This window comes from Eumetopias jubatus, unplaced genomic scaffold, assembly GCF_037043125.1.
Source record: "Eumetopias jubatus isolate StellerSeaLion01/CBP00866 unplaced genomic scaffold, mEumJub1_p1.0 scaffold_9, whole genome shotgun sequence".
Taxonomy (NCBI): domain Eukaryota; kingdom Metazoa; phylum Chordata; class Mammalia; order Carnivora; family Otariidae; genus Eumetopias; species Eumetopias jubatus.
The window spans coordinates 57939320-57966736 of NW_028274815.1; the positions used below are offsets into that span (position 1 = coordinate 57939320).

Below are 27417 nucleotides of genomic sequence, written 5' to 3' on the forward strand. Positions count from 1 at the left end.
ACAACCAATTGCATTTTTGGCTCTCAATTCTTAAAAACTGTCTGGATATTTGAGGATATTAAGGAAATATTCAGGGGATTATTTTTAGGTGTGATAATCACATTATAGTTTTGTTTTTAAAATAAAGATACCCAGTTTTTAAGAGACACATATGGATATACAGATAAAACTATATGGAATCTGGGATTTGTTTTGAAATAAACCAGTGGGTGTGGTGGAGGTAGAGACAAAACAAGGTTGACCAGGAGTTGAAAATTCTTCAAGCTGGATGATGGATACATGGGATTCATTGGACTATTCTCTGTTCTTCTGTATATTTTGAAATTTCCTATAATAAAAAGATCTATAAATAATGCATTAAAAACATACTCCCATAAACTGAAAAACTCCAGGCAGCTAAGTCTGGTCAAATGGATGGAAATGTGTGACTCCTCTAATGTGCAATGCTGATTTTATCAGAGAAGAGACAGGCTGGGGGCAGGAGCCCCGGCTGGTAACAGTAGGACGGTGCATGTGGTGACTCAGGTTGGGAGGCTGGGAGTTTTATACAGTGACACAGCAGGGTGGGGTTGTGAAGAAACTGATCTCTGAGAGGTAACTGTGGAGGCAGGACCAGCAGGAGACAGATGCTTAAGGCAGGGAAACTGAATGGGGGAATTATCTGAGAAAAGATTAAAGCAGTACCAGTTCAGGAGACCTCGCTGGGAGGAATCAATCCTGAAAAAGGCAGAACGTAACTAGGAAAATTTTATTGGCAAAGTCCAGGATTCCTGTACGCAGGCCTACAAAGAGATGTTAAAACAAAACGAAACAAAACAAAAACTGATATAGAGAGTAGACTAGAGAAGACTACCAAGGAGGGTTTGGGTTATGGGGCACCAACATAGCTGGGAGGGCAAAACAAGGAGAATGAGAGTGAGCACCATGTACTGCCAACTTTAAATATGGCTGTTTACCCTAAACCCCCTCCATACCCCAGCCTGGCTCCCAGCATTCCCTAACCATGCCTCAAAAGTGTCTATACTACCACTCCAGTAGTATAGAGTGGTAATGCTTCACAGTTAGTATATTTCTTTTGTACTTGAATGCTAAGAAAGTAGTATTTTAAGAAAGTCAGGTATGTTCTTAAAGGTATCAGTAAAAGATTTTAGAAAAGGAGGAATATAGGTAGTTATGGCAAAGTGTTTGAAACCGTTTTCAAAAATGAATGAAAAATAGGCTCCCATAACATGGCAGACTGGGCTAATTGTAGCCACATTTTCTCATACAAATACATAGACATCCTGGGTAAATATAACAACATAGCTGAGCTTGAGAGAAATCAAGAGAAATCCTTATTGCCAGAGGGGGGAAAAACGTTGTATTAGGAGAAGGGGACTCAAAGCTAGAGACCTAAATCTCAGCCTTAAGGGCCTGGGGCCAGGATTTTAATGCCCATATAGGGACAGGAGATGTGTACTGGTATTGGCAGTGCAGAGATTAGAACTGGGATCCCTGCTAACACCAGGACTTTCAAATAGCTGAAAGCCAGTATCCAAGCTCAAGGCAGTCGGGCAGAAGGAAATTTCCTCATTTGTGGAAGGATCAGCCCTTTTGTTCTATTCAGTCTTTCAACTGATCAGATGAAGCCCACTCACATTAGAGAGTGCAATTCGCTTTACTGAGTTTAGTGATTCAAATGTTAGTATCATCCAAAAAACACCCTCAGAGACACACCTAGAACAATGTTTAAGGAAATATCTGGCCCAGTCAAGTTGACACATAAAATTAACAATCACTAGTATTTATCTCATAGAGTTGTGTCAAAGATTAAATGAGATAACATAGAGCAGGATGCTTGGTCAAAGTAAGATCTTAATAATGCAATAAATGTTAATGGTTGTTATCGTTATTACTCTACACACTCTCCCTGGTGGATCTTTTTTTTTAAGATTTATTTATTTATTTATTTATTTGAGAGAGAGTGGGGCAGGGGGCAAAGGGGGAGAGAGAGAGAGAGACAGAGAAGCCGACTCCCCGCTGAGCACAGAGCCCAAAGTGAGGCTCGATCTCACAACCCCGAGATCATGACTGGAGCCGAAACCAAGAGCTGGACACTCAACTGACTGAGCCACCCCTAGGCACCCCTGTCCCTGGGGGATCTTACCCACTCTCAGGTTCAGGATGGCATGAGTCCTCAATATTTATCTCATGCCTGCTAGATATCAACACATTCACTTCAAACTCTGTTGTCCAAAGCGAAATTCATTATTCTCTACAAAGTTGCTTCTCCTCTTGTGTTCACTATATTAATGAGTAACTTCAGTGTATAATGTCCAGTTATACAGCCAGAGACCTCAAAATTATCCTTCTCTCCTCTTTCCCTCACTTCCCACATCCAATCAGCAATTGAGTCCCATTCATTCTATCTCTTGAATGTCTTTGGTGTCTGTTCTCTTCTTTCCATTCCCACAGCTACTTAGTCTGTCCATCATCTCTCACCTGAATTATTACATATTCTTTTAACTGGTCGCCCTGGTCAAACACAAATATGATTTATATCACTCCTCTGTTTAAATTCTTCCAACAGTTTCTCATTGCCAAACTCCTTGGCATGGCATGGCATACAAAGACTTCTGTGATCTGATCCCAGAAAATTTACCTAACTTCATGATTCAGGGTGCCCCCATCACAGCCTATGATCTGGCCTGAATTGCTTATAGTTCTGCAAGTGGGCCATGCTATTTCAACTTCCATGTTTTCTCTTACAGTGCAAGCTCTGCTGAAATGTCCTTAGTCACCTGGTGAGTACCTCCTCATTTTTCAGGACTCAGCTCAACCACTACCTCCTCTTTGAAGTGTTTTCTGACTGTATTCTTGTGTAAAATTGATTATTCCCTTGTCTACATATCCACTATTTCCAAAATATACTTCTAGAAAAGTGATTATAAAATTTTGTTGTACTTATCTACTCCCTTGCTTATAAGCTTTTTGAGGGTTGGAAACATGACTAATTAATCTTTACATCAATAGCTTGGCATTATGCTCAATGAGTATTCAATGAAAGAATTAATGCATGAAATTTGAGGTATAAAAATACAAGTAATTATTCCATGAGCAGATTAATCAATAGGGATGGAAAGACAATCTAAATCTTCTCTCAATGAGTTTTCCACTTCTCTCATTATTTAGTATTTTTTTAAAGTTTCAAAATAACTGCTTGCATATGTGTTGGTTGACCTAATACTGAGAATATACAGGCTGCATTCTTCGGTATATAAGCACATTCCTTTAAAACATTAAAATCTTAACTAGCTTGTCTTTGACATTTTCCAAATATATCTAAAATGTCAGAGACAGCATTTGGGGCCTACAAATCTTTTGAGTGAAAGCCCAGGCCTTCAAATTGTGTGCCATTCACAGGTTTAAAATAGGAACATGTTCCATGTTGACTGTGAGCTATTTGGAGACTCTGAGAACATTAAAAGAGAATAATTTTATTTTAGGGAGGACTATCAGAAAGTAGAAGTTTTAAGAGATAACCTACATAATTTATAAATATTAAAATGCATGCCTCCCTCCCCCACCAACACACATTATTACTTTCAAATCCGAGAGTCTTAGCAAGAGTTCAATATGCAGTCTAGGTCTTCCTGATCCCAAAGAGAAGACTGCCTGTGTTTCTAGTAAAAAAAAACAACTTTTAACATACATGAACTAACAGGATATAATCGTTTGTCAGTATAAAATATGAGAAATTTGGACAAAATATGAAAAGGTATGTTCATATGCTGCAGATGAAACATTTGCAATAAAAGGAGAAAAATAAGTTTGTAAGTTTTTTCAAGTCATAAGAAAAGATTGGTATATCCAATTCCCTCTACATCATTTACTAGCAAATTAGATTAATTGCATGATGTTTTGGAGAAAGGTATCAATGTTGTGATCTTTTCCTTATATTCATATTCTAAATACCATTTTCATGTATGTTTGGAAGGAGGGTAGAAATACAGTTTTAGGTAACTTTTATATAGTCAGATGTGGAGGAAACATTGGAATTTACTGAGCAAAATCCCAAGATCAAGAATTTTTTAGAATTTAAGAGATCTAACAAAACCTAAGTTATTAATCCCCCAGGATCCACTTTCTTACTGAAATGACTAGATATTTGAATATACCAAATTTGAAAGTGCAGATAAGCAACAAAAGGATAGCTGTTTTGGTCAAGGAAATGTTCAGTATTAAACTAGATACATAGACTGAGTAGATGATGGTAAGTGAAGGTACACTCATTTCATTTCCTGTGACTGAAATTTCCTGAATTCAAAGCACTGCAGATTTTGAAGAACTATATAGGAGTGTATGGTGAACACAATTTCAAAAAAGAGAGTCACTGATTTTCATAGATAAATGAATGCCACATTGATTTTCTACCCAACTTTGGAGTATGAACCCCATAATATGTCTAAATTGGGTTGTCTCAACCTTATTATGGTGGCTTCTTCAAAGTAGTATATATTGACTGAGCATTTACTCTATCCCAAGGACTTTACATGTATTTCCTCTTTTAAGAAAAGTTGATTGAAGTAATAGTAAGGGATGTTCATACAAAAGATAAACTATTCCTGCAACTCCAGAAGTATGCAAACTCCAGAAGTATGTTGAAGTTGCTGCCAATGAGACCAAATTTTGAGCAATGTGTGTGTCTGCCTGATTGTGGGAAATATACTTTATTTCATGAAACTACTATAAGCATGTAGCTATTCTGATTATATTCAGCTGTACATACATAGAATACAAAATAATAATGCCTATAAATAAGAAAGAAGTTTATTTCTCTCTCACTTAAAAGAGGTGAAGGGGTGCCTGGGTGGCTCAGTTGTTGAGTGTCTGCCTTCAGCTCAGGTCATGATCCCAGGGTCCTGGGATTGAGCCCCGCGTCAGGCTCCCTGCTCCTCAGGAGGCCTGCTTCTCCCTCTCCCACTCCCCCTGCTTGTGTTCCCTCTCGCTGTGTCTCTCTCTGTCAAATAAATAAAATCTTAAAAAAAAAAAAAAGAGGTGAAGAGATAGAAAGTCCAGAACTTATGTCAGCTCTATGGTCATTAAGAATGCAGATTTCTTCATATTTCTATTTCTACATTCAAGCATACTTTTTTAGGATTTCATTTTATCTCCACTGTTGACTTATTAGCTATACCCGTTTGTTTTATTTTTGATGGGCATTCTAAGATTTAGAATGCACATTTTTAATTTATCACAACTGACCTTCAAATAATAGTACAATATTTCACATAATATAAATTCTAACAATATAATTCCATTTCCCCCTTCCATCCTTTGTACTATTATTGTCAAGCATTTTACTTCTACATATGTTATGAACCCATAAAACAGTGTTATATTTTTGTTTAAGTAGTCAATTATCATTTTTTTAAAATTTTTAAGTGGGGGGAAGCCTTTTGTATTTACTTATATAGTTACCATTTCCAGAATTCTTCATTCTTTAGTATAAATCCAAGCTTGTGTGTGTGTGTATGTGTGTGTTCAATGCTGAAAAAGTTGCTTTAACATTTCTTGTTGTGTAGCTCTGCTGGTAACATTCTCTCAGCTTTTGTTTTCTTTAGCTTTCCTTTTTGAAAGATATTTTCTCTAAATATAGGATTCTGTGTGACAGATTTTTCTTTCTTTCAGCACTTTTTAAAATGCCCTTTCATTGTCTTTTGCATAGTTTCTGATCAGAAGTTTATTGAATTTTTGTCTTTATTTATACATAATGTGCCTTTCTTCCCACTGGCTGCTTTTAATATTTTCTTATCACAAGTTTACAACAATTTAATGATGATGTCTTTTGCAGTGGTTTTGTGAGTGTGTGCGCTTACTCTGCTTAGGGCTCATTGAACTTCTTGAGTCTCTGGGTTTATAATTTTTATCAAATTTTTAGCTATATTACTTCAAATAATTTTTCTGTCATCCTTCTCACCTTTCTTTTATCTGGAACTCCAGTTGCACAAAAGTTAGAATACTTGGTATTATCCTACAGATCACTGAGGCTGTTTTTCTTTTTTTAGTTTTTGTTGTTTTAGTTTTTTTTTTTTCTTCATGTGCTTTACTTTGGCTAGACTCTACTGCTATGTCTTCAAGTTTACCAATCTTTTTTTCTGAGTGTCTAATCTGCTTGAGTGTCAATCCCACCCAGTGAAATTTTTATGTCCATTGAAATTCCGTATTTTTATATCTTTAATTTCTCTCAGTATATGGAGCATATTTATAATAATTTTTAATGTTGTTGACTGCTAAATCTACCATCTTTGTCATTTCTGGCTTTGTTTACACTGACTGACTTTTCTCCTGGTTATAGATTACATTTTCCTACTTCTTTGTACGTTCTAGTTCCCTTGCTAGTTCCCAGGCATTTTCATGATCTTCCTGACTACTCCTTAAGTGCTGGTGTTCCCCAGGATGCTATTATTGATTCTTCCTTTTCTGCTGTACATACTCCCCGTGGGGTTATTTCATCCATTCCCATAATTTTGACTACCATCTATATGATGGTATATTCCAATTATAACTTCTGCTGTTCAGATCTCTTTTCAGAGCGCGCGTGCGCACACGCACACACACACGCACACACACACACACGTATATATATATTCCACTTCTCCACAGAGATGTCCAGAATTATCTCAAACTCAACATATCCAAAGTGAATTCATCAAATTCCCCCTCAAAAGCTGTTCAATCTCCTATATTCCCTAACTCAGTGAATGGCATCACTAGCTCAAAAATCTGTGACTCATCCTTCTTCTTCCTTGTAATAGATATTGTGGCTCCCCCCTTGTCAGCCTTTGTTCTTCGTTTTCTGGGCAATCACCTCAGTTTTCATTGGAATATCCACACCTCCTCATCACAACTTGGGGGAATCTGACTCCTTTGGGTCTAGGGGCAGGGCATATGTCTTTATCCTAAGATAATTAGACTCATGTCATCCCCTGGCCATGTACAGACACATGAACCAATTCTTGAGGCTTCTGGGAAAGGTGTTTTCTCTCCTTTCTCAGAGAGTTTTCAAAAATTTTATTCTTTTTTTTCTTTTCATGTGCCTAGATGGTTAAACTTAAAACAACAGGAATTTTTAAAACCACTGTCATTTGACCATAGGCTAATACTAAGTAAGGAAAAGCAGTGAAACAAGAGAGAAACATGACATCTTTGAACTGTGGAATCATTCAGCTCTGTAGCCCACCTTTTCACTGGACTTTCTGTCTAGATAGGTAATATTGGTTTATTGGTTAAGCCGGTTAGAGTTGGGTTTTTGCTGCTTGCAACCAAAAGCATCATAATTGTAACTTTCCTTCACCTTTCACCCCCAAACACAGGCAATTGCTCACTAGGTTCTATTAATTCTCTCTTTTAAATAGTGTCTGAGTACCCTCAGTTCTGTCTCCTGCCACTGTGAATGCCTTAGTTCAGGCTCTCCTTTTTTTTTTAAATGCATAAAATGCATTTCTAAAATACATATCTTACCAAAATTTCATCTGCTTACATCCTAGCATGAGTTTCCATTGCTTCTAGAAAAGAGTCCACATTCCTTAACATATTGTATAAGAGTCTTCATGATCTAAGCAGTTCCCCTTAATTTTTCTGCGTCTCCTCTCACTACTCCCTCAACCCCGTTCTACCGACAATGCTGAACTCTTGGCATAACCAAAATACTATAGTCTCCTGCCTCTAGCACTTTGCTCCTGCTGCCCTCCACCTCCACCTGCAATGCTCCCACCCACTTCTCTCTTCCCCCTCCTCCACCAAAGTGCACAAACGCGCTGATAGGTAGTCATCTTCAAGCTCAAATGTTCCTGGAAGCATCTCCTGACCTTGCTTGAGTCTGGGGCAGCTAGGTACCAAAGCACCTGGTGTGCTTTCCTGTTACAGTATTTATCACACTGAGTCCCTTTATTTACAGGTCTCCTCTATGCACAGCAAGCACTTTGAAAACAAGGAATGTTTCTTTTACATTCTTGTATCTCTACTTCTGAGAACTAATAAAGGGACTGAGACATAGTATACTCAATAAATTTTTTTTGAATGAGTAATTATGTGCTCTACAAACATAAGGATTTCTGTTCTTGAGATTCTATTTGAAAACCTCTAATTTCTCTTCCGTGACATGTGTTTCTGATTTATAAACATTAATCTTTTTCTTCCAGGGTATGGGTTTCTAGCTAGGCAGAGAAGGAAAACAAAAGAGCTTGGGACAGGTTGCCTTTAGTCCTTTAGAGATCCAGTAACTGTATCCTGCCTTTCACCACCCTCCTCCAACACCAGTTCACACCTGGGTGCCCAATATGGGTGTAGACTTAGCTGACCAGCCCAACAGCATACTCAGACCTTGGTTCAGACTTCTGTTATTGCCAAATGAAAGTTTGCCAATATAAGTACAGTAAACAATTTTCAACCTCCCACGTATCGTTTGAATTTATGTATATTTCTTTAAAAACCGTAGACCCTAAAATAAACAAACCTGGATTATTTTACACTGGGCAAGTTAAAAAGACCAGTCCTAATCCTGAACTTTTACCTTTACTGGTCTTAAAGTTTGATGTGACTAAGTGAAAAAATTAACTATGGGATTCCGACAGTGTTCCTAATAGTTTTATCACTTAATTGTTAAGTTACTGGAAGGAACTACATTTCTACAAGTCTTAAGTAAAAAACAAAACAAAACAAAACAACCTTGAATTTAAAGCAGAGAGGATTCGTTTGAGGGAAGGGAAGGAAATGGGTATTCCTGATTCAGAATTTTGAAAGAAAATGAAGCCACAGGGAAGACCGAAATACCGACAGGAAGTCAGATTTCACCGGGCACTTGTAGTGGTGAAGCTAGGAGCTGGGGGTGGAGCGAAGTAGGAAGGACTCGCTGAGGGCGGGATCCCTAACAGCACCTTAAGACAAGAAGGGCCTTGTTCAGCCCGCAGCAGCAAAGAACACGTTTTCTTTCTCAGTGTGTCGGTGACCATAGTAACAGTGGGAGCCGACCCTCTCTCTCTCTCTCCCCTCTTTCTCTCACGCGCGCCCGCGCGCCCGAGCGCGCTCCCTCTCCGAGCATGCGCAGTGCAGAGAGAGCCGGGCAGCATCCTCAACGATGTTTCCCTTTTTTCTTCAGTCGGAAAACTACAACTCCCAAGAGACCACTCGGTGTCGCGTCACCGCCTCCCGCTGTGGCCCTGCCCGGTCCCCTCCCTCCTGTCCCGCCCTCCTCCTAGTCCCCTCCCCTCCCTCCGAGTGTGTGTCAGTGACCCAGAGGCGGTGTGAGGCGGAGGGACCGTCGGGGGGCGCCGCCGCGGCCGCCGCCTCCACCAGCAGCACCAGCCGCGCCGCGCGTTCGGATTTGCCTCGAGCCCTCCGAGAGCGCACCACAAAGCGGGCCCCGCGTCTTTCCGTCCGCCCGCGGCCCCTCAGCACTCGGCTCCGAGGCCAACTTCCCTCGCGGGGCTTGGTTGGCTGCCGAGGAAGGCGGCGGCAGAACGCTGGGCTCTCTGCTCGCGCTCCTCGCGTACGCACACTTCACCCCCTCGCTCCGGATCTCGGGGCCGTGCTGGGATTGCGGTCACCAGCAATTGTCCGGTGAGTGTGGCCGCGGCGCGCCGCGGGAGGGATGGTGACGGGGCTGGCGAGGGGTGCGGGCAAGGCGGGCGCGCAACTTCCTCGGCGGCTGCCCGGGGCGACCGGCCGGCTCTCCCCGCCCGCCTGCGCGCCCCCGCGCTAGAGGCGGCCGGGAGCGGAGTTTGCGGCGCCGGCATCCCGCGCCCTCGCAGGAGGAAGAGCCTTTGTCAGGAGCCGGCCCGACGCTCCCTCCCCCTCCGCCCGGGAGCCCGGCGCGCGGCGGCCAACTCCGAGCTCCGCGCCCCGCGCCCGGCCGCATACTGCGGGAGGGGAGCTCTGCGGGGGCGGGGAGGAAGAAATGAAAGAGAAACAAAGGGGGCTGTGGGCTTTTCTTTTGTTTGTGCGAATCTGCTAACTTATTTCTCCTTATATAACGCAGACTTCCAAGTTAGTCATTTCTTTTTATTGTTGTGATTATTGTCATCTTCTCTGCGTGTCTCTCGCATTTCCTTTCATCTCTGGATCTCAGAGCGTTTAAAAACACTAATTAATTACACCTCTGGGGTCCCTACGAAACAAGTTAATACGCCCGTTTTCCTAAGTGGGTAAACTGAGGTCCGGAAGAGCTCTCTAATTGATGGATACTCTTGATCTTCCGCCTCGCCTGGTGTCTGAGGACCTGAAAGCATTTATGAGTAAGAACTCGTTCCCCAATGCCCCGTGGAAAAGTTAAAGATGCTCATTTTAGTTACAGGTTAACTGAAGTCTAAAAGAAGTCTGGGTAATTGTTAGGTAGTTCAAACAATAATTCTTCTTGCATAGTATTTGAATCTTAACACCTCAAGGACTCTTGAAAAATGCTTCGAGTATGGAAAATGCTGTAAATCATAAACTCACCTCACCATCTACTTTTAATTTTGTACACTCGGGTCTCTTATGAGGCAAGATGGGGAGCAGGAGGGCAGAGATTTTTTTTTTTAATGTAGATTTGACAGATATTAATCACTACACACAAGGAAATTTGTCTTGGTTTTAACAGCATCAACAACCTTCCCATCGTGTAGTCATCAAAGACTATGTTAACAAATAATTGAGGGAGCATTTTATCCATAAGGTGCTGATTGTGCCATGGACTGAAGCTTCAAGTTTGAAAAGGTCATCTGTTTGTTTTGGTTCAAAGGCTGTGTACTTTTCCTCCTCTGCAAAATGTTACTTTGTTTTTGTAGCAGCTGATCTTTTGTTTCAGAACTGGCTTTGTCTTTTTCTACATTGAATATGTATTATAATTGAAGAGGGATATAAGATGCTGGGTTTTTTGTTTTGTTTTTTTTTTTTGCACTGTAGTGTGAATTTCAATTTTTGAATTGTGGAGAAGGTTCAGTCTCTTCATTTCTTCTGTTTCAGTTTATGATGTTTCCTTTAAAACAGGAAATGTTTTCTCAGAGTGATCAGATTTACATCTCTCAAAACATTGTCCTCATTGTATAAATATATGAATTCCTTTTGTTTTTTTATTCACACCAACAACCTCTTCTGGAGGAAAATGCTTAACTCTGAGAACAAGCTTATTTATTTTGGTAGTTGAACCAAACTGGAGGGTACCAAAAATTTAAATCAAGCATCATTTCTAGTAGTTATTTCCTGAGGTGAATGATGATCAGAACTATAGTAACAGTGAGTACTTTCACTTATCCTAATTACTCTTGAATTTAACTTTGTGTAATATAATTGCCCCCAGATTTTAGATTCTGGTCGTCCCGTCAGAAAAGGAAAGTGAGACATTTGCTATTTTCATATTTCTCTCCAATTCTCTAACCTGTCCCCTTCCTGTTTAAAGAGGTCTTGAGTTTAAAACAAACAATTGGAAATAGAATAGTTAAGTGTATGGAAAGTTGCATGTAGTGAAGTGGTTTTAATGCCTAATCTAATAAATTTACACCTTTTAAAGAGAATACTGTCACCTAGGTTTTCATTAATGTGTTAGAGGTGCTATAATGCAATAATGGTAGTATTTATTGACTTAAAAAAAAAAGCTAGACATTGTGTCTTAGTGACAGATTTGGGGTGAAGGGATAGAAGCTGTGCTCTCCTTAAAATTGTCATTTCAGTGACCTTGCAGTTAGTTGGTTATGTTGAACTTTTTCTGTAGCTTTTACAAACCAGATTTGCCAGAGGCATTTGTACTTTAAGGAAGCTACTGACACAACATCTTTGTTCAATCACTGGAGTCCAAAGGCGGAAGTTAGTGTTGACTGAAAAAGGCTTGCACTGCAGTGTCCTGGTATCTTTGGGAACCCTTAAAGAAATGACTGAAAAGCACAGGTCAGGGAACGGAGTCTGGTACCGCTGAATGCTAATCAGGCAAGTTTCAAGGGGAAGCCTCCAGTAGGTTGCTATTTGACTTTGTTTCAGCTTCTTTTCAGGTTGTCATAATGTCACAATGTTATTATTCAGAATCCTGTAATTCAAAACATGCCTTATGGTAGTTGTCCAGTGGGTCAGATGATAAGGACTATACTATAGTAATCCTGCTTTGTGAACAACTGTTTGCAGACAGAAACTTCTGGGGCTGATGAAGATTTTAAGCCCACACTTAGAATTGAAAACTATCTAACATTCTCACACACATACATTTTACCATTGCACATCAGTATAGACCTACCCTAGTATTTATTAAACCTGAAAGATTTATATGGATTATTTTTTTACATATATTTTAACTGTACAGTACATAATATGTTAAAATTTCAAAATGACAGGTATATGATGGTATTAAGATAGTTCCAGGAGTTTCTTTGGAAAAATCATGTTATTCCAAAAGTTACATTTATGTCATTTAATTAAAAAGAATGAAACAAATTTAAGAGCCAGTGGAAAGAAGGAAGAAGAAAAACAACAGAAAGAAGGAAACCTGATGAAGATGTTTTTAAAGAGTATAATATAAAAGATTCCTGGCAACATTATATAAGGGACAGAATTCTAGCTGAAATCTATAAACAGTGAATTCCACTTAGCACTTTCTGTTTATAGATTTCTAGCCATCTTTTCCAGATTCCCTCTAAATATATTACACAGGAAAAGTAAACAGAAATCATTCTTTCAAGGGATTTGGGTTGTTGGAGATTGTTTTTACACATGTGGTAAGGGGGAGGGTGGGCTATTATTGTTTTTCTTTAAGTTTGACCTCTGCCAGAGAAGGTTTTCCCCACACTAATGTGTGGGAATCTCAAAACAAGAAATATTGGTCACTGAAACAACTAGATATAATTTCAAGTTATGCCACTAGCTTTTTCTTACGTTATCTTGAAAGACCACTTTTAACTTTCCTTTCAGAGGTTGAAAATAATTGCCTAACATATTACACTTAGTAGGTCCTACATAATTTCTGTTGTTGGTGCTGAATTAATTTGCAGTTAATAAAGAAGCAGCAATGATTTTTTGAGAGAATATCAGGGAATTTGTGATTTTTTATCCTTTTTAAATAGAAATAAGTAATCGAAACATATGAATGTCTGATTGGAGCCTTTCAGTTAGCATAGCTTCCTTCAGAAATAAATTTAGAGGAAAAGCTTCATCAGGTAATTTAAGAGAAATGAATTGTAAATGAGTCTAAGAAAATGTGATTATTTTTTCAGAATGTGTAGACGATGTTTTAGATTTTTTTCTTTGCTGCAGTAAACTCTTGTTTCAAAGAACTAGAATTCGATATAATACTCCTTGTATTACTCCTGTAAGACTTTTATAAACCTCAAAATACCATTTACAGAAAAATAGAATGTGTTGCTGTTGCCTATAAATGGGAAAATCCGGACATTTGTCATTCCCGTTAATCTTGACCATTCATGTAGTTAAAAAAAAAAAAATTCTAAATTCAATACACTTGTAATTTACTTCCTTTTCAAAGAATTTATTATTGATTTTTCTTTTATAATGGACCCTTGGGATGTTGCTAATTCTAAAAATACGTAATACCCCTAGTTTCCCACCATCTTCTGCAGTTTCTTTTCCTATCATTTTTTGGCTACAATTTGCTTTCTCCCCTAAATTGTCTAAAATAAGCTAAGAAATGTTTACACATACTTGACAAGAAATACAGTTACTAATTATGTTCAACTTCAGCTAAATTTCATTGTACAGGGTGCATTGAATGTGTTTTGGAGATAAAAGTACGCTTACTTTGAAACGGGGAGAGGTAAAGCAGGGATAGCAAATAAATTTCACTTTAGGTACCAAACCGGTTTCTTGGTGGTGGCTCCCTGCACTATATTTAGAAAACTGGGAGTGCTGTGATCAGCAATTTCTGCTTTTGGGTGGGCAATGGACTTTTGAGATGAACGCCAAATATTCATTCAGTAAGTATTTATTGGATGTCTTTTATGTGTCAGGCACTGGTCTAGATGCTGATATCACTCACACAGACTAAAAGTAAAAGCTCTGCCTTATGGTGTTTACATTCTAAACCAAGACACAGGCAATAAAATAAAAAAGTAAAATATTTCATGTTTTAAGGATAAATGATCCCATTTCTTTTTTTTTTTAAGATTTTATTTATTTATTTATTTATTTATTTATTTATTTATTTGAGAGAGTGAGCGAGAGACCATGAAGGGCAGGGGTGGAGGGAGAAGGAGAAGCAGACTCCCTGCTGAGCAGGGAGCCCTGATGCAGGGCTCCATCCCAGGACCCCGGGATCATGACCTGAGCCAGAGGCAGATGCTTAACCAACTGAGCCACCCAGGTGCCCAAATGACCTCATTTCTTCAAGAAGTAAATAACAAGAAATAAGAAAGGGAGAGGAAGCTCTAAGATTAAAAGAGACTTCAGAGGCATAGCCACCAAATGCAATGTATGGACCTTTGATCCTGCTTTGAGCAAACTAACTGTAAAAAGATGTTTATGAAATATTTGAGAAATTTAGACATTAGATATTTGATTAAAAGGAATTGTTAGTTTTTGTAGGTGTGATAATGTATTACGGGATTTAAACAAGAGTCCTTTTAGAGATCTAATGTGTTTATGAATTAAAATATCATGTCTGGATTATTGCTCTAAAATAATTTGGAGGGGAGAGGAGCATAGATGAACCAAGATTGGCCATATATTGAAAGTTGTTGAAGGTCGGGGCGCCTGGGTGGCTCAGTCGTTAAGTGTCTGCCTTCGGCTCAGGTCATGATCCCAGGGTCCTGGGATCGAGCCCCGCATCGGGCTCCAGCCCCGCATCGGGGTCCCTGCTCCGCGGGAAGCCTGCTTCTCCCTCTCCCTCTCCCCCTGCTTGTGTTCCCTCTCTCGCTGGTGTCTCTCTCTGTCAAATAAAAAAATATATATATATATAAAAAGAAAAGTTGTTGAAGGTAGATGATGGATACCTGAGATTTTTCATATTCTCTCTACTTTTGTGTATGTTTGAAAATTTCTGTAATGAATAGTTTTATACACACACAAGAGAAAATAAAGCAGAGAAGGGGGGAAAAGGGATAGGTGGGGTGTGATAGGAGGAAGTTGCAGAACAGACGTCATTGAGAAGGTGATAGAAATTGGAGTAAAGACCTGAAGGAGGTGAGGGAGTAAACCTTGCAGATAATCCTTGGGCAGGACATAGGCAAAGAGCAAGTATGATGGCCCTGAGGTAGAGAATCTTGACTAGAATGCAGGAAACTACAAGAAGACCAGTGTGCCTGGGTTAGAGGGAGAGAGTAGAAGGTGATTGGGCAAGAAAGGTACAGGGAGGTGCCAGGGCCTGGTTGGCTACCCATCCTTGCTTTAAAGTAAGGACATTGATTTTATACACTTAACTAAAGTCAGTCTACTTTAGTCACCCTGAAAGCTATACACTTATTTCAAGAATACTAGCATTATTAAAAATATTTTTGGAACTACCTTTTTTTGGTAATTGCCTTCTAAGCCAGTTTAGGAGCCACACATGAAAATAGCTCAGTACTTTATATTTACTCCTTGTTTTTAAGGAAAAAGGGGGTATTAGCCACATGATATCTCATTTCATTTATCAGATATGACTCAAAGGATTTTGGACAGAAAGAAGATAGGAAATAACTCCAGGCTGTTTCTAAAATTCACATCCACTCTGAGAAGGCAATTACTATTTCTAAAAATCATATCTTCCCATAGACTGAAAGGGAGTTTTAATAATGTTGTGGACAATTGTAGCATCATTTAGAATAAGGATCTAACCTCTGAGAGTGACTAATATGGAAGAGACTGTTATACTCACTGAGATATTTAAGTTTTGTCTGATGCATTAAAACACATACACATATACACACAAGACTGTGCACACTTCTTAATAATTAAGTACTCAAAACAATCATTGCAGATAAGTGTCCGTGTTAGGTATTCAAGACTGAAGAGATGGCACGTATAATGTAATGAAGTTGTATAACTTTCTTGTTGCTATGGCATATACTTGGGGCATTGAAAGACTAGCACACGTTTAGTGTTAGAGACTAATCTGGCTCTTAAGTCTTATATTCATGCTTCAGTTCTCAGATTAGTAGTTGCTTCCGGAACATGATGATTTGCCATAATAAAGAACTGTGTTTAAATCTTTTATTATTATAGAAAAATTGATCTCATCCTCCAAATGTTTGAGAGGCCCCCTCAATAAAACCCTCCATAAATACGGATTTTTAAAATCATCTATTCATAGGACAATATACATGTGGAGATTACTAGTTTTGAATGATTGTACACTAAAAGATTTAAAATGACAAATGATTTTCATTTTTGTAGGGATAAGTTTTCCAACCTGAGAAACTAAACTTATTTCAATGATTTTTACTTTGTTGATAACATTGAATTTAAAAAACCATTTTTTCTAGTTAATTATGCATAATGGGGGGCACAGTGTTTTCTTTTGTATTTTTAATCAATAATCTGTAGGATTTAATGGGATTAAGTAGAATTTGTGAACTTTTATTTTATAATAAATTGCAGGGGCACCTGGCTGGCTCAGTCAGTAGAGCATGCACTCTTGATCTCAGGGTTGTGAGTTTGAGCCCCATGATGGGTATAGAGATTACTTTAAAAAAATAAAATCTTAAAAAAAATAATAACAAAATGAGTTGCATAAAGTGACTAAGAATATAAGTATGTAACAGTATAAGGAATACTTTAACAAAGCTCCCTATTTTAAACATTTTTCAGAAAAATCTTTAATTTCTTTAATTCAATCAGAGTTTTTGGTCCTTTTAGTGTGTATATATGCATAGGTGTATGTATATATAGATAGAACCTTTCTTCATATACTGTCTATACTCTCAGGATTTAGATGCTAGACGGGATTATTTAACGTATTTTAAACACTAGCCTACTGGCATGGAACACAGAGCCCATGTTTAATTCTTATGCTTTCCATTAACTCTGAAGGTCTTTACAAGCTATCTTTGATTCATCTGTAAAATACAATAAAAAGTAATAGTTTTTCAAGAAGGACTTTGAAATTCTGTGGTGGGACCATCATGATGTGTGGCTCATTTTAGAAATTGCTTTCAGTCTCTTGATTTGGTGGTAGGATTATGAATCTCTTTCTCATTTACATTTTTGTGGAATAAATAAATAACTTGTGGTGGAGGAGGAAGAGAAGGAGGGGGAGGGGAAGAGAAGGAAGGAAAGAAAAAAATTGGCTGTCACAAAATAGTAAACATGTCCATAGATAATTCTTGTAACTTGGATCTACTTAAGTGTCCATGACTTAATGAGCTCTAAGACTCAAAATTATAAATTAAGTAGAGAATAGTAATAATAATACAGTTTCCATTTCAAGGAAAAAAAGTTGCTTTGCAAAAAGGACATCTTAAATTTCGTGTTGGCTTAAACTTTGTGACCATGATAAAGCCTGTACTTATTTTGGGAAGTAATAACAATAATGAATTGATAAAAATGTTAATAATGATGGTGGTGATAATTAACAGTAATGAAGAATTATTTGAAAATTCACTCTGTTGGGGCACCTGGGTGGCTCAGTTGGTTAAGCATCCCGCTCTTGATTTTGTCTCAGGTCATGAGTTGAGTCAAGCTCCGTGCTCAGTGGGGAGTCTGCTTCTCTCTCTCTCTCTCTCCCTCCCACCCTCCCTCCCTCCCTCTGTGCCCCTGCTCTCTACTAGTGTATGTGCACTTGCACTTTCTCTCTCAAGTAAATAAACCTTTTGCAAAAAAAGAAAATTTACTCTATTACTTAAACTCTAGATTTTTGCAGCATCAGGTTCCAGGATGTTCTTTTCAACTTGTGATTTGCAGGGTATTAGTATTCCACATCCCTGCAGCTCTCACTTCATCTCTCTTACTTTCATCTCTTCCTCACTTTTTCACTGGCTCTGTTTATCTTCCTTTGCTTGCTTTAGTGCCCATTGCTCTTCCACCGTGTTTTCTACGTGTCTGCCATTTTTTATACTTACAAAGTGGGCTTGGAATGAATGAAGGGTCTTAAAGAAGTAACAGGTAGATGACAAATAAAACATTTGTCCTATTTGTGTCTTACCTACTTAGCTTCTTTTTATCTTTTCTTGCCCCCCTTTTTTGGTGTGTGTTCTAGTGGAGAGATAGTATATCCCATCAGCTAGGCACTAAGAGATAACTGGGTGACCCAGAGGATATAGTACTTTTTGAACTGAATAATGTAGGGAGTAGTAGTAAACTCATTAAATTGAAAGCCTCATGAGTTCTGCATCCATCCAGAACTATACCTAAACTAGCAAAATTTGGTAGAATTAACAGCCTAGTAGAATTTCAAAGGCCATTTTCAGCTCTTGGTGTATGTTGTCTTTTCCAAAAACATCAATCAGGGACTTCATCATTACTGTAGTAATAAATGGCCTTGGAAAAAAACTGTGTCTGGACTTCTGATAAGGCGCTTTTTGACAGTTAAGAGGAAAGGATAGAAAGACCAGTAATATGGTAAAGAAGTTTATAACTTCTCCATCCTTTCATGGAATAAATTATAAAGTGATTGGCCCTGATTTTTTTGCCAGTTAGATGCTTGTTGTAGTGTTCAACATATCAGTTGGCTTAATCCTTAGAAGGCATCATAAAGTTTAATTTTATTTTTTAAAAATAGGTTAAAACAATTGGAGGTGCTTTGTTGGTTCCTCAAAAACCTTAGTGTTGCATTCCTGGTTCTTGGCAGATTATATCCACAGTACTTCACGTTCCTCTGGGTCCATGCCAGATTTAATGAACTGCATGTACCGGAAGTGCTAAAAGCTGATTTTCTTTAATTTAGACTACAGATAACATAATAGATTTTTCTTTGAATTGTTTCTCACTACTATTCTTTAAATTTAACAAAGGACCAAAACATCCACATTCCAAAACTAGTTAAGTTTATCTTTCATGAGAAAATGTGTTTAAATGTGTGTTTGTTTCATAAAGTAGTGGTTGCTTCTAATAAGAAACCACAGTCATATAGACAAACTTCATGTATCTGAAAGCTTTTTAAATTTACTTACTGCTTTACTGTAATTTTCATTTAAAGTGGGATGATTCAGCCTCTGAACTAAGTCCTATTGGTTCACCAAAGGAGCAATGAATTTTCAGTTAGGCCCTTAAACTGTTCAACCTAGATCATGTCTGTAACTTCAGTGACACCAGACCTTTTTTTTTAAAATTCATCACTGATTGTTAACAAAAAGAAAGTCACATTTTGTTAAAACTTGTTGGTTGTGTCTCTTTTAGAAATGGTACACCAAATTATTTGTATATAGTTCAGCTCTTAAAGACCAGTCTTTAAAGGCTTTAGCCAGAATCTGCCTTCTGAAGCTGTCTGTAAAATGGCTTCCAAAAGGATTTGCTACATTTCAGAGTAGGTTGTTAATGATTCAATATGCCCCCTCGTTCTCCTCCTACTTCTTAAAGTGAAAGCTTCTTCATAGCATCTAGGTGCCTTGAGTCATCCTAGCTAAACTCTAAAGAATTGTCACATGGAAAAACTCACCATGAAGTAAAATTGTCAGAAAACAATCTGAGTCAGAGATCATTCACTGATCACAACCTAGAGATTGTGGGCTTCATTTAAATCTTTGAATGTACTTACAGTGTAAGTCTTTGTTATAGGACTTATAAATTATGAGGACTTGTTTATTCTCAGTTAAATTTTAATTGGCTTGATTTTTGCTATTACATGAAAAGGATTTTCTATTTTTATTGAATAAATGTATCAGGAGGAAAAGCAAGACGATTCTGGATAAAAACCAGTATATCAGGAGTCAAGAGACCTAAAGTTCTGGTCCATTTATTTGGTATGTGACTCAGATATTTCATTTAACCTCTCTAGGCCTTAGTTTCCTTATCTTTACAAGGTTAACAACTTTATGGTAGCCCTCTTTGGAACCATCCCATGGCAGATATACCTAATAGCTGACCCCACATCAGCTCATACTCCCTTTTTGGTACTACACTGTCAGCAACTAGATAGTTGGCATTCTAGATGAAATCTGTCACCTCAACGTTACAAGGTCTCTTCTAACTCCATGATTCCATGATTTTAAATGACTTGCCAATAGAAAGTCTTTTTCTTAGTCTTTACTGTTTTTTCACATTGAATGATCAGAGTTGAAACTTTGTGAATTAAGAATTCTTTGTAGTCAGAGATAGCATGTTTGTGTTTCATGTAACACTATCGAGTCAATGTTTGTATCTCCCCAAAATTCACATGAAACCAAATCCCTAATATGATGGTATTTGGAGGTAAGGACTTTGGGACAGGATTAGGTCATGAGGGCACAGCCTTCATGAATGAGATTAGTGATCTTATAAAAGAACTCAGATATCCCTCACTCCTTCTGTCAATGTGAGGACAGTAAAAAGATGACCATCTATGAACCAGGAAGCGGGCCCTCCCCAGATACCTAATCTGCTAGTTTTGATCTTGGATATCCCAGTCTCCAGTACTGTGAGGAATAAATCTCTTGTTGTTTATAAGCCATCCATTCTGTGGTATTCTGTTAGAACAGCCCAAATGGGCTAAGATATATTGTGATGTTAAAAACATATATTGAAGGGGGCACCTGGGTGGCTCAGTTGGTTAAGTGTCTGACTCTTGGTTTCGGCTCAGGTCATGATCTCTCAGGGTCATGAGATCTAGCCCCAGGTCAGCTCTGCAATCAACAGTCAGTCTGCTTCTTTCCCTTTCCCTCTGCCCCTCCCACTGCTCTCGCTCTCTCTCCCTCCCCCTTCCTCTAAAATAAATAAATAAATCTTAAAAACAAAACAAAACAAATACTGGAGAAAATTCATGGGAACATTTAAAATTACAAATGAAGTGGAAACATTCAAAATGGTTAGTGATGACTTGTTTTAAGCTCAGTTCAACTCCTAAATGTTTCAGTGGCAAAACTTCAAGTCAGTGAGGTTCAAAGTGATGTGTCTGTTTGAAGGGCACATAGTGAAGCAGAATGAATACTAGCCTGAGAGGCAAAAGGCCTGACTTCTAGCTCTGCAAACTATTTTTTAACCTGGTTAGTGTCTTCATCTATGTAATGGTATCAGACCATTGCTTCTCAGACATAAATGTATTATGCACATTATCTGGGGGTCATATTAAGATTCATTTTCTGGTTCCATAAGTCTGGATGAGCCTTGAGATTCTACATTTTTAACAAGCTCCCAAATGTGTTGCTGCTGTATACCATGGAACATATTTTATAAAACTATTATGATGGTTTGATGTTCTTCTGGCTGGGTCTTTAAATCTTAACTCTACTTCTTTTTCTCCGACTCCTTCACATGAAATTTTATTAAACTTGTTTTTGAAGCCTCATTTGTCTAGGTTCATTCCCTATTTTCTCAGTCTGATAGCTCCTTTAGTTTGCTGTTTTTCCCTTCCCAGAGCCAACTTCATAGGTGGTCATTCAAGTTATAAGTAAGGTAGTGTATAAAAAGAGGCTTTACTATAAAGAAAACTGGATTTTTTTTTTAAAGATTTTATTTATTTATTTGTTTGACAGAGAGAGAGGGAACACATGCAGGGGGAGTGGGAGAGGGAGAAGCAGGCTCCCCGCTGAGCAGGGAGCTTGACGCTGGGCTCGATCTCAGGACCCTGGGATCATGACCTGAGCCGAAGGCAGATGCTTAATGACTGAGCCACCCAGGCGCCCCTAGAAAACTGGATTTAAATCCTGCCATTGATTAACAGCTCTTTTGCCTTGGGCAGTTGACTTAGTTTACTTAACCTCTCAAAGCTTTGAATACCTTCTTAATAGGGTTGTTGAAAGGAATAGAAATAATATATAAAGTCCTCAGCACAATGTCAAGCATAATGTAGGTGATCAAAAATTGGAAGCTGTTTTTATTCCTCCTGGCATCTTGATTTGTAGAGGTGGAAGAAGAGAGGAAAAGATCTGTTCCCCAACCCAGGACCTCTCTCCTGTGTGCCACATTTAAATTTTCAGCTGCCTAACAGACCTACTAATCCAAATTCTTCAAACTTACCATTGTCAAGGAGATCTCTTCATTCTTCTTTCAGTATCTGTTCTGCCTCCTTCAGTCCTGATGGAAGTTAAGGTTTCACTCTGTACATGCCCAAGCCAGGAATTTGTCAGTTCTGCCTTGGTTTCCTCAAGTACTGCTTTTCTCTATCCTCATTTCCACATTCCCCTTTGCCTGGGCTCTTTATCCTTTCACCTGGGCTCTTTTTATCTATCTTGTTGGTTCTAGTCTCCTCATGTTTTCCACATCCTCCTTCTCCTCACACATCCTCCATAGTGCTTTCAAAATTATTTTCCTAAAAAAATTTTTTTTTCTTACAACCAGTATTTCTTAAAGGCTTACTATGTAGAAGGCACCGTGCAGGCATTGAGTATATGGTGAGAGAACAGAATGAGACAGTTCCTAATGAAAATTACAGACTAGGAAGGGCAGTAGATATTAAAAACAAGTAAATATACAGGTAAATACAGAACAGGGTGCTGAGAGAGAATAATAGGAGGGGACCTGTGTTACACTGTATATTGGATGGTCAGAGAACACTTTCTAAGGAATTAACATTTAAGCTGCTATCTCGAGAATGAGGAACCAGCTAGGCAAAGAGCAGGGAATATTGCTCCAGGCTGAGGGTACAGCATGAGCAAAGATGCTGAGTATGTTTTAAAAGTGAAATGGTAGGACATGGTGGTAGACAGAATATAGAAAATGAGGGAGAAGGAGTTACTAAGGACTTCCACATCTCCAGTGTGAGCAATTACTGGGTTAATAGTGGTGCCATTTACTGAAATAGATTAGGGATAGGATAGGTTAGAGCAGGGGGTAGGATCATGACTCCAGTTTGTCAGGTTTGAGAGTCTGAAAAAAATAAATATAGTTATGTCAGTCCATTCTCGTTCTCCAGTTAAGCATTTGACTCGTGGTTTCGGCTCAGGTCGTGATCTCAGGGTGGTGAGATCAAGCCCCGTGCTGGGGTGGAGTCTGCCTAAGACTCTCTCCCCTTCTCCCTCCGCCTGGCCCCTTCTCCCTCCGCCTAGCGCCTCCCTCCCTCCCCCAGTTTGTGTATGTGTGTGCATGCACTCCCTCTCTCTCAAATAAATAAATAAATCTCCAAATTCTGTCTTGGCTTACAAAGTCCTTAAATTGTTGACTCTCCTCTACCTCTAGCTTATCTCTCACTTCCCTTCATTACTGTGCATAAGTCATAATGAAATTTTCATTGTTCTCAAAACAGTTTTGAACCTTTGCACATGTTATTGCATAGAATAAACATCTCTGGCTGAGGCCTTTTCATCCTTCAAAGCCCATCTTGAATTTTACTCTTCTATAGAATTTTCTCCAACTTCTCCATGTTTAGGTTAGGGTCTCGGGCTTTTTTACTTTTTATTTTCATTTGGTTAACATTTGGTTAATACCACTGTTATAGCACTGATCACATTGTATTAGAATTTCTCTTTTGACATATCTGGACACGTTTCACTAAACCATGAGCTATGTGGATCCAGAGATCTAAGCTTATTGTTTTTGTGTTCCTGGGATCTAGTGCATAGGAGCTGCTCAAAATGAATGAGTGGATATGTATCTTATACAAAGCAGTCTGACCCTACCCCCTGAACTGGGATGAGTATTCTTTGCTTCCATGGGGCCCAGACACTTTTACCATATTACATTGACATTAAATTGTTTTACATACATTTCTTAAGGACAAGAACTAAGTCTTGGTTTTCCTTATTTATCCCGATACTGTGCTTAATGTGCAATCAGGAAAATTGCAGTAAACTATAGTTTCATTGTAGAATATCTCACCAATATAGCCTTCCTTGGATGGGCATTATGGGGGCTGGAGGTAGGAAGAAGGCAGACCCAATATAATTATCAACATATCTCAAATGTTTGCTTGCTGTTCTTGATAAAAAGATACATAAGTGTGTTTAAAATAAAATGAAATCCTATTATTCCTTTGAAATGGCTATGGAGATCACTTACTATCTCCATATTTTTAAATTCAATGATACTTTTTTCATTTATTTATCTTACTTGACCTCTCAGCAACATTTGACATTGCTGACTACTTCCTACTTTGTGAAGCATTCTTCTTCACTTCCAGGATGCCATACACCATAGACCAGCACTTTGATGCTGTTGCTTTTTAAAATCTCTTTTAGGAGGTGCTACTGTTCTTTCAGATTCCTAAATTTTTGAACTTAATCTTAGGCTTTTTTCTTATACTCTATACTCATTCCCTAGGTAATTTCATTTGTACGTTGAAGATTTCCAGGCTTATATTTCCAGCCCAAGCTCCAGACCTGTATATATAATTGCTTCTAATGCTCCGTGGATGTCTCAAAGGCACCTCAGATTCCCATGCTCGAAGTCAAACTTATGGGAGCCTCCTGGCTACAAAAGTTGTTGAAGAGTGATTTATTACCCTTCATAAAAATTAATTTCCGGGGTTGTCTTTCTCCCCACCAAATTCTCTTTAACAAAAAATAGTTTCTATACTAAAATAATTATTTAATTGACAAAATAAATATCCAAGTAAATAGAAATTGACTATCAAAAGAACCATAACAATAAATCTTTATTGAACTACTACTATGTGCTAAACACTTGGTCTAATTCTCAAAACAACCCTTTGAGGTGGGTAATATTTTGTTGTTGAAAGGTAAATAGATTGTAGTGTTTATAAGTATTGACTCTTAACCAAGACTTCTCAGGTTAGCTGTATGACCTCTGGTAATTTACTGATCTGGACCTCAGTTTCCTCATCGATAAAACAGAGAAGATATTATTTATCTCCCAAGAACATAATTAGGAGTTAAAGAACTAATATGTAAAGCTCTTTCAAAAATACCTGGCACCTATTAAGATAAGCACTGCATACATGTTAATATTATTACTTATTATCTTGGACTTACAGGTGAGGGGATTGAGCTTCAGTAGGGTTGGCCCAAGACTTATAGCTTTTAAATGACAGTGCCACGAGTCAACATAGACAGTCTGACTCCAGAACTCCCTTAACCAGTCTGTTTTATATCATCTCAACTAATAATAATGTATCTCATCCTGTGGCACACAAGACTCCATATTAATGATCTCATTGTGATCATAGGAGTATTATAATTCACTCTAGTACTCATACCTGGTGTTTAAAATGTAAAAGATCTAAAATATGCAGTTAAGAGCTCACTTGAATATGTTATGAGAAACACAAGGATATACATCTTAATTCCATTTTATTCCACATGCATTGTTTTTCTCTTTTTCTTGTTAGCAGTTAAGTCACCAAAATCCCTAGAAAGTGGGAGTACTAATTTTATATATCACTCTAAAGTGTCTTTAGTTGTTGTGAATTACTTACTCTTTTAAATCTTCTTTTGCTGAATATTTTCAGAATGACTTGGAAGTCAATAGCATGTCATATTCACACAGTGTGCTTAAAATCAGTAATTTTTATGCTTATGATTAACTGTTATCTCTTTTGAAATCATGTAGTTATTTGCCTATTTTTAAAAGTCATAGACATTTCAATTTCCCAAGGAAAAGTTTTCCTATTAATTTTTTCAGCTGCTTTTGGAATAGGAACTTTAATTTTAGTATTTTGAGGTCTTTGTATTAGATTCTGTATGTAGTTGAATCTGCTTAATTGTATAAGTTTTAGTCCCTGACTCTCATCTAGGCCTTTAGTAAAAAAAAGTACATCTGGTTACAGTTTCTATAGATGACTTACTCCCCCACTTCCCGGTTGCCTGTTATTTCTTTTTTCCATTGTTGGTTTTTCATTCTTATTTTTTTGTGGCAAAAAAAGAAATTCCTTTGTGTTAAGACAATATAAAGGCAGAAGATAAAAAGTCTTCTATAGCCTTTAAACTTAGCAAGTAGGGGATCTTGAGAAGGAGAGTAGACTATGAAAAACAATCATTTATGAAGAAGAGTCTGTTTTACCATGTTTTTGGAACTGAATTCTGTGGCCTAGTGTGTTTACTCTTGGTGGGGAAACAAACTCTATTATGACAGAAAACTCCACTCAAACTGGCTTAAGAGGGGAAAAGTTTTACTGGTTTGTGTAAACTGGACCCGGATAGGTGTGGCTTCAGGACTGGCTCCACCCAAGGCTTTAATAATGTTAAAACTCAATTTCTGTGCTTTTTCCTGGCACTACTTCCTCCTTGTTGGCTGTATTCTCCAGCCTGATCTGAGTAGAAGATAACTTTAATCGCTTCAGCCCCTAAATCCCTGCAGGGTCATCTGTATCTGGAAAGAGTGACCATCTTTTTCCTAGAAGCCCTAGCAAAAGTCTCACTGCATCTTATTGGCTCAGACTGGCCCACTCTGTAGCCACAGGAATGTAAAGTTTGGATTGTCTAGGAGTGAGCCATATGCCCAGCCATCGAGTTTGAGGGCATAGTCAACTCCACCAGATATACATAAACTGTAATTTCCAAAAAAGGAAATGAGGATACCATTATATTACAGGAAGGATGAATGTGTGCTGGGCAACAGGAAATAGATGTCCTTAACTCTTGTTGTATCTTTTCCATTTTAAGAGTTAGGTCTCAACTAAAGAAGACCAGCCTGATTGGTTTTTTTTTCATTTGGTATTAAGTGCTAATTTGGAATTTGTATGACTTCCCTTCACATGACTGTTTTAAAGCAATATATAAATGGGAATTGCTAGGACTTCAACTTTGAAGAGCTTTGAGAATATCAAAATTTTAAAATTTGGTGCTACTTTAATAAATTCCATACTATTAATTTTCCTATTAGCTATAGTAATCACATTTGCTGATAACTAGTTCTTATGATATACAACAGTGTCTTTATGGATTCACATGTTTTTCTAGGTTAATACTTCTTTAATGCCTTAAGCAGGCTGGGCTTTTAGACCAAGAAGTTCATAAAGAACCATGAAATCTAAGGTTCTCTGCTAGACACTCAGGGCCTTGGGGAGAGGAGGAGCAGTGAGGGGTGATGAGGGACACTAAAAAGGCTTTCTGTATTCATTACTGTAACTGATTTTAGTCTGAAAATGGAAACTCAAGTTATTACTGAAAAGGAAAATAAAGTTTTGTACTTGTATTGTACTTTTATTCTTTTTAACATCAAAAGTGTGAAATGAAGTGGAAAATTATATTTACATTTCAGTCTCTAATATAATCATTTAGATAGCTCCTTTCATTTCTTTTTTTTTTTTAAGCTCTTATTTATTTTGTCAGAGAGAGAGAGAGAACGCACAAGCAAGGGGACCAGCAGTCAGAGGGAGAAGCACGCTCCCCTCTGAGCAGCGAGCCTGATGTGGGATTCGATCCCAGGACCTTGGGATCATGACCTGAGCTGAAGGCAGATGCTTAACCAACTAAGCTACCCAGATGTCCCACTTCTTCCATTTTTTACATTACATTCATA

The 27417-nt window shown here is 38.1% G+C and overlaps 1 protein-coding gene across 1 annotated transcript in view; it reads left to right on the plus strand.

Moving 5' to 3' along the window:
* Positions 1-9278: 9278 nt before the first annotated feature.
* The window catches only part of PELI1 (pellino E3 ubiquitin protein ligase 1), a 57430-nt gene continuing 39291 nt past the window's right edge, over positions 9279-27417 (plus strand). The window contains exon 1 of the mRNA XM_028093862.2: positions 9279-9600. The gene's annotated coding sequence lies outside the window, so the exon portion shown is untranslated. The remainder of the gene's footprint in view (positions 9601-27417) is intronic.